This window comes from Diadema antillarum, unplaced genomic scaffold, assembly GCF_040938485.1.
Source record: "Diadema antillarum isolate AM-2024a unplaced genomic scaffold, OU_Dant_1.0 scf00000122, whole genome shotgun sequence".
In the NCBI taxonomy this organism is placed as follows: Eukaryota; Metazoa; Echinodermata; class Echinoidea; order Diadematoida; family Diadematidae; genus Diadema; species Diadema antillarum.
In genome coordinates this window covers 1,592,047-1,600,386 of record NW_027271011.1, presented here as the reverse complement: position 1 = coordinate 1,600,386, position 8,340 = coordinate 1,592,047, and positions in this window count along the sequence as shown.

The window sequence follows — 8,340 nt, the reverse complement described above, 5'->3', positions numbered from 1 at the left end:
AGTCCAGGTGTCTAGAGCGCTGGAGCTTTCTCTTTATATACCGCTGTCATGCGAGGCAACGCATGGGCGTACACACACACACACACACACACACATACACACATACACACATACTGGCGGATCCACGCGTGGGCTTACCGGGCGCGCCCTCCCACCCCCTTTTTTTAACAAAAGAAACGAAAAAAAAAAATAGAGAGCGGGGCGCGCGTGTTGTAAAGTCGCCCCCCCCCCCTCCTTTACGGAATTCCTGGATCCGCCCCTGTGAGCAGTGCAGTTTGCTCTTCCCTCATGCTTATTATTCATGTGAGTTCTGCATGCCAACAAAAACGTGATGTTTCGGTGATGTTTATCACGTAGTCTGCTTCTTTCATAGGGAAGCCGGGGGGGGGGGGGGGGGTGGAAGGTGTTTCTGAGTTGGGGTGCGACCTCTCCGCTGATCATGCTTATTTGCTTCATATAACTGATCTCTCATTTTGGGAGTACAGTATGTGAAAGATGGCTACATCTGCCTATATTATAAAGGGGCAGTTTCATGACAGATAGACATTGTTACTCGATTTATTTGTCTTATTTTTTTTTCATAAAATCGTCATCATTTGATTATAGTAACTGAGTATACTCACCATTATGTTTTAATCAGCGCATCTTAGAATGTTCAGTCTTTCTGCTGTTCATCAAACTTTAAGATTATAAGCTTAGTGACTAATGTTTATGGACCAACCCTGCTGGAAAGAACACAGTGCCCCACAGTGTGAGAAACACAGTGTGAACACAGTGTGAAATATCTTCACACTGTTAAATTCGAGCGTTTTAACAGTGTTAACACAATATGAATCATCAATTCACTGCTTGAAACAAAGCATTACTATGTGAACACTCTTGTGAAAACCTCACCAGTCACCACAGTGGGAAATCATCTTCACACTCCTTTCTCCTATCCTATCTCTATGCAAGTCATCCCTCCCCCTATTTTCCTATATGTTATGTATTATGTACGAGGGCTGCATGCAAATCAAGCAATGCTTAAGCTGTAGCCCTTCTGCGTTATTCATTGCATCACTGTTCTGTTGGACATTGTACAGGCAATGAAGAAATGTATTGCTGTATATTCTAAAAGTAATGAAAAAAAAACCTCATTTTGTTAGCAGCTAATGTTCATGTATATCCATTTATATCTATGGTACCATATGTTTATGTACATCTGCATGAGCAATGATATAATGCAGGAACCAATAAAACAAAATCAAATCAAAATCAAAAATCAAATCAAATCAAAAAATCACTGTTAGATTCGAGTGTTTTCACATACACTGTAAAAACATCGGTGTTAAATTCAACACCACGGGTGTTAAATCTAACACCGATCAAACTTCAATAAAGGACCACACCCACAGGTGTTAAAAATGCACTGTGATGGTGTTGAAAAGTGTTCACCTGACACTTCGTGGTGTTAATTTGACACTGCACCTGGTGTTATTTTGACACTGTACTGGTGTTAATTCAAAAATGACACCACATGGTGTTGATTTGATATTTGCTGGTGTTAATATCAATGGTTTAACACCCGTCCAGCTTCAATAAGGGACCACACCAGCTGGTGTTACTTTGGTGTAAATTTATTTTCACATTTTTTCAAAAATCTAGTATTTTAATGTAAAATTCTTGATCGTCTTGTTTAAATTAAAAATCAACAAGAAGTGCAGTTACTAAGAAACTCTTCAGAAAACAGTTTAAAATTTGGAAATGACACCCGTAGGTGTTAATTTAACACCATAAATGAGCACCGAAAATTTAACACCAGCTCGGTGTTCACTATTTAACACCGGACTTTTTGCAGTGTAGTCGACTATATGAACACACTGTGAAAACATTGTGGGACACTGTGCTCTTTCCAGTAGGATATTAACCTTCTCATTGAATTCTACCTCGCTGTTCTCAACCTCAGAGCTGGGTTTCAAATTCTCACGGCGTGTAGAATATACTGTACTCCTATATCATTATGGCGTAACAAAAGGCTAGCTGTGGATATGGGTGGGTACACTTTAGATTTCATTTTGTGTTATGAACTAGAACAGGACACAATTGACTCTGATAAACATGGTTGAACACCAGCACTGACAAATCTGCTGAGTGATTTAGGGTATCAACACGAAATGTGGATTCTGAATAAACAATTGGTTCTTATCTCAGAGGTAAATTTGTACTGGGTGTAAAAATTAACACGAAAATAATATAATTATAGAGATAAGGATTGTCAAACACAATATTGATATCATTATTGGAGGAAATTTCGAAGCGTGGGAGGGGAATGTGATAAGCTTCATTTGTTTCGTCTTCAAACAATGACTGCGCGACCCTCGAAATGGACAGTGATGTTTCAAAAGGGGAGCAAATATTCGTACAAGTAGTGATGATTGTTCGAGCAATGATTATGGGTTTTCAGTGTTAGCTCAGCTCCCACCCCACCCCCACCTCAGTCACACTATTCAGTTCCAAAATGTTTCATAGAATCACACATGTTCGTATCTTGGCTTTGGTTGAATATTTGTTAAATTGCTTATTCATTTCTATATCTCTTCTGTGTTCTCTCCACTTCCATATTATGTACAATTGTACAACTACTATTTAGCTCACTTTTTATGTCCCTCTGCACCTCAGAATAGGCCTCTAGATCAATGGCGCATATTTCAAGTTGGTGTTGTATATCTATCATTATTATTATTATCGTTATTATTATAAGGGAGTTCACGGTTAGTGCATGTCTCATTTGACCCCTACACCACAGACTTTGAAATAACACGGACATGACTGTGTTGTGATCAAGAATTCCTTCTTGAAGCATTGTCATCTTGTATTAAATCAATGTTGAGAAAGTGCATGGAGAGATTATGCTAAACAGTGTTGATGAATGACTTACACCTGTACGTTCTAATTTAGTCTGAAACACATACATTGTACTGACATAATTCAGATTCTCATAGTTGCTCGAGACTTCTTTATGTTTTAAAGTCAGTGGCAAATACACATTCTTATATGACCTTCGTTCTGCACCTGCGCAAATCACAACCGTGAACTCCCTTATTATTATCAATATTATTATTATTATTACTATTATTGTTCATAATAATAATGATAATAATAATAATAACAACAACAATAATAATAATAACAATAATGATGATAATAACGATATTATTATTATTATTATCATTATTGTCATTATCATTATTATTATCATCATCATCACTATTATCATTAATAATCATATTATCCGTATTACCACAGTGGAGAGTTCAATGTTAACACACTAAACGCACCTTGTTTTATGAAAATTCCACCACAGTTGAATAAAGTAAAAAAAAACACAAAACAAAACAATTGTGACGCCATGTTCATGAAGATGCTGCTACAAGATTTATTAATGATAATAATAATAACAACAACAACAACAAAAAACACCCATGTTTGTGAACATGGCGCTAAGATGACGAAGAATTTGTTATCACGTTCACCACTCCATGTTTATGGTTGATCACGATGAAATGTAAAAACACCGTCCTCTCTATATTCAGGAAGCAGTCTCCCGATGGTTTTTCTGAGATTTTCAGTCTTTTTCTGTCTTTTGGTAATGTCTTTTTCCACGGCACGTCAGATTTTATTCTTTGACGTCATCTAAATAACTCTTATTTCTTTGATAATTCCACTGTAGAGCGTATTTGAACCGGTTCAGGGAAAATGCGGTATATAAGTATATTATCTTACTATTATTTTTGTCATTACAACTGTATAAGGATTTTATTATCATAATCATAATTATCATCTTTTATTGTATTTCTTACCCCCATCTTTATCATTGCTAAGATTTAAAGCACTTTCGACACATTTTCTCAGAGGGGAATATTGTATTAGTGCCAGCAATAGGTGGTCAAATTATGTAGAACCGTTTTGAGCACCAAAATTTCTGGTAAGAGAAATGCAGAAAGAAAAACCCAGCAACAACCGGAATGATAGGTGGCTATGCATACAATAGTATCAGCAAGGTATGTAATATATTGTTAATAAATGATAAACTTTGAAACAGAGAGTAAGATATTTGAATCAAATTTGAGTGGTATTTCAATTCCATGTGGAATAGTAATATAAAACAGATTGCATTCTCATTCAGGTCTGTGAAGGATGAATATACAGGATATAACTTAAAGTTCTGCTTACGTTTGGGAACAGTGATTTAGAAAATATTCAAGATATCATTTTGATGCATATGTGTAGGTCAGTTGTATCACAAAACATTCTTACCATATAGATTTCTCCAATAAAGCCTGAAATATAAAGACATATCACTATTTTTCTCATTAAACCATAACTGTAGACGGTTTAGTCTGGAAACATATTCATCATAACTACTTTTCATATGTTCTATATTGAATAATATTCAGCATTGATTATACTGGTTCAAATTTTTGCATTGGTTGTTTCTATCCCTAGCTCATATTTTATAACTATTTTGAAGCACTAATGCTGTGTTTTCGTTTCTTCTGCAAATGGTAAATTTGTCTTTAAGAGCAGAAGAGCTTTACTGCCGGATTTTTTTTTTGTGTGTGTTCAGAATAAATCCATCCTAATTTTGTTGCTATTCGTGACCATTGGCATAGTTCAGGTATCTTCAAAAAAATAATCTCTTTTTAAGCAGCACATCAGCTTTAAGCCACTTGAATCAATGTCATGACTGAACGATTGCGGTATCTGTGATTTAGTATGTGGTTAGGTTGCGGTATGTAGCAATAACTATTGTTCCATGGTCACGTAGCCGACTGAGTCAGCACAAAAAGTTGTTGACATTGGTGGTTGAGGATATTATGGATCGGTGATCAGAGAGGATTATGACGTCAACATATATATTCGTGAAAAAAAATTATATACGTGCATTCCAAATGAACGATATTTGCGTCGAAATTTATATATATATATATATATATATATATATATATATATATATATATATATATAGTGCGAGAGATAGTTCCCTTCCCAAACGTGCGCGATGCCTCATTGTGGGTAGCATAATTTATATACTTGACAGAAATTAGAATGAGGCGGGCGTTGCATTTGATCTTGAGTTTCCCTTTTATTCAGTCAAGCTTTCGGCCAGTCATCAGGCCTTCCTCAGGATCTACCAACAGAATAGTTATTATCTGAATAACCTGATGTGTCATAATATGTAATGCAATTTCCTATATTGCAAATCTTCTGAATTATTTCCTTTATGTACACAAATCGATCATTCGATTCAATACAAAAATCCAATCTTGCCTCATCTCATCATCAAAGCAACATCATATATCCAAAAAAAAAAATATATATATATATAATAGATGAATAAATTCTTATATCAAACTGCTGTAATATAATAGCCATGATTTCTCATAATTCTAAGCATAATAATTACAATCAAAATCATATACATATATACTATGTTCATATGTCAATTTGCATTGCGTATATGTATACATACACACACACACCCACATACATACACACTTTTTTGATAATTCTTTATTCGAATTTTATTCAATTTCATTTCATAGAAACAGAAACGTTCACAGAAACGAAACAAAACATCATACAAAGACAAACTGCATTATACACAAACATTGTATAGAATAACGTCAATCTTAAGGACATAATGCAGTAACACCAACATTGTGCAAACTAATATCAAACTTACATTGTAACTCTTTTAACCAAGGAAACGAAATCCGCTTTTTGTTTTTTACATATTCACATACACACACACACATCCAAGCAATCACACACACACACCAGGGGCGTCACCAGCTTTTTTTCAAGGGGGATGCGTTTTGACACTAAATGTAACGAAATTTTTTGGACAGACATTTGGAATATAGGAAGCTCTCAATCCCTAGACTTTTACTGTTTTTTGAGGGAAACCAAGCGGGGAAAGGGCACCGGCGAGCTAGGATTTCATCTTGGGGGGGGGGGGGGGGGGGGGTGTTAGTATGCGAGGGAGCGAGCAAGGGGGGGGGGGGGTGTGTGAAAGTGCCTGTTGTCCCCCCCCCCCTCCTCCCACGGTGAGAACTTTTTGCATTTTGATGTTGTAAATGGTGCAATTTGATGCAGGCTTTTTGCGTGTTTTTATCGACTTGAAACAGTCCCACTTGTTTAAGGTAGCAGTACATTTTGATGGAAATTGTTGTTGAACAATGTGCCTATAAACTATATCATTTCAATAAACTTCTTGGATTGATTCTTACACTGATGTCATGAACGCGACCGAGCCCGAGTATTAAGCGGAACGAGCAAGGGGGAGGTTGTGGAAGGGGGCTGTCCCCCTATAAATGTATGGAATGACGGTGTGAAACTACAAATTACTGGCAGCAATATCAGGAGAATGGCATAACGACTGCATGCGAGCGAGCGGAGCGAGTGAGCTTGAAAATGTTGACATTTTACAGTCCAAAAACTGCCGTTTGTAGCCATATATTTTTGCTTTGGAAATTAAGGGGGGGAGGCGCACCGGGCGCAACTGCTGGCAATTACTGGCAGCAACATCAGGTGAATGGCAAAGCAATCATATGCGAGCGAGCGAAGAGAGCGAGCATGAAAATTTTGACATTTTACAGTCCCCAAACTGCCATTTGGAGCCATATTTTTTTCGCTTTGGAAATAAAGGGGGGGGGGGGAGCGCACCGGGCGCAACTGCCGGCAGTTACTGGCAGCAAAATCAGGAGAATTGCATAACAATTAAATGCGAGCGAGCTTGGAAATTTCGACCTTTTACATAAAAAAACAACAACTGCCGTTTGTAGCTATATTTTTTCGCTTTGGAATTTAAGGGAGGGGGGGGGGGGGCGCATCGGGCGCAACTGCCGGCAATTACTGGCAGCAATATCAGGAGAGTATAACGATTACATGCGAGCGAGCGGAACGAGCGAGCTTGAAATTTTTACATTTTACAGTCCCAAAATGCCGTTCTTAGCCATAGTTCGCTTTGGAAATTAAGGGGGGGGGGCGGCACCGGGCGCAACTGCTGGCAATTACTGGCAGCAACATCAGGTGAATTGCATAACGATTCAATGCGAGCGAGCGAAGAGAGCGAGCCTGAAAATTTTGACATTTTACAGTAAAAAAACTGCCGTTTGTAGCTATATTTTTTCGCTTTGGAAATTAAGGGGTGGGGGGGAGGGCGCACCGGGCGCAACTGCTGACAATTACTGGCAGTAATATCAGAAGAATTGCATAAAGATTAAATGCGAGCGAGCTTGAAAATTTTTTACATTTTACAGTCCCAAAACTGCCGTTTGAAGCTATATCTGTTTTGCTTTCGAAATTAAAGAGGGCGTACCGGGCGCAACTGCTGGCAATTACTGGCAGCAATATCAGGAGAATTTAAATGCGAGCGAGCTTGAAAATTGTTGCATTTTACAGTCCCCAAACTGCCGTTTGTAGCTATATTTTTTCGCTTTGGAAATTAAGGGGGGGGGCGCACCGGGCGCAACTGCCGGCAATTACTGGCAGCAACTTCAGGAGAATGGCATTACGACTAAATGCGAGCGAGCGGAGCGAGCGAGCTTGAAAATTTTGACATTTTACAGTCCCAAAACTGCCGTTTGAAGCTATATTTTTTCGCTTTGGAAATTTAGGGGGGGGGGGGGGACGCCCGGTGCGCCCCTCTCCCTGGATCCGCCACTGGTAGTCAAGGGTGTTGGTTTATGTTCATGACTGGGGGAGGTATTGAATTGAACAGGTTTTATTAACAATCATGTCTGGCATCAAAGAAAAAGAAGAAGAAAAAGAAGAACAAAAGGAGGAGGAGAAGCAACACAGTGACATCATAGAGAAATGGAAAAAAATATCCACAAATTCTGCAGTCTTACTACTACTTCACTACGTACCGCCATCCTGTAATGCCGGGAGGTTATAAATCACAAGTTTGAAGTTAGATGGAGTCACTTGTCCCGCGAACTCCTTGGCAAGAACAAATTTTTTGGCAGGAGCCATTTTATTAACGTCGGCTGTGTCTGTGGCTGTGTCTGATGCTGTGGCGCAAAATCGTCAGTCCAGGTGTTTACAGCGCTGGGGCTTTCCCTTCATATACTACAGTACCACGGTCAGTCATGCGATGAAACGCATGGGCATGAGTTTCCGACAGAGGGCACTGATCATGAGATTAGCGTCCACTCGAGAAAGCCAAAAATTTTCAAATCATTTTTGGCTAGAAAACAAATTATATTCACATTTGAGAGTGACATCGATATGGTATGCCATTCATGTTGCACCACATGACTGTTTTATTTTTTATCAGTGATTCGTGACTTCTTT